The following is a 644-nucleotide window of genomic DNA, read 5'->3' as shown; positions in this document are numbered from 1 at the left end:
GTCTACGTTCAGGTTCAGATGATTTATGTGAGAGAACTCCACAAAGTTGTCCACCAGTTCCCATTTCTCCAATTCCTGTCTATCTCTAATACACTCAACAACCACAGAGTCATCAGAAATTTCTGAAGGTGACTCAGAGTTGTACTAAAAGTCTGAAGAATACAGAGTAAACAGCAACAAAGCCAGGACCATCCCCTGTGGTACTCCTGCGTTACTGATCAGCACATCAGACAGAGTCCTCCCCAGATGCACAAACTGAGGCTTGTCTGACAGATAATCAGCAACTCAGGAAACAGACCTATCTGAGCAGCTTGCTACTCAGTAAAGAGGGCTGGATAGTTTTGAAGGCACTGGAAAAATTAAAGATAATGATTTTAACAGCCTTCACTACCATCCAGGTGAGACTAAGCACACTGCAGCAGATAGATGACATAATATTGATTATAAATAGTCTGTACTTATATGGCGCCTTTCTCAAAGCACTTTACAACACAATCTTCGCCCTCATTTACCCATCCACACACATTCATACAGCACTCTGCTACATCTCTACAAAGCTAATCTGAATGAATCTTTCTAACAAGACTAATCAGTGCTTTAAACTCCATTTATACACCAATGGCACACATCAGAGGCAATGAGGG

The sequence above is a fragment of the Kryptolebias marmoratus genome, linkage group LG12 (assembly GCF_001649575.2).
Source record: "Kryptolebias marmoratus isolate JLee-2015 linkage group LG12, ASM164957v2, whole genome shotgun sequence".
Taxonomy (NCBI): domain Eukaryota; kingdom Metazoa; phylum Chordata; class Actinopteri; order Cyprinodontiformes; family Rivulidae; genus Kryptolebias; species Kryptolebias marmoratus.
This window is presented reverse-complemented; position numbering follows the sequence as displayed.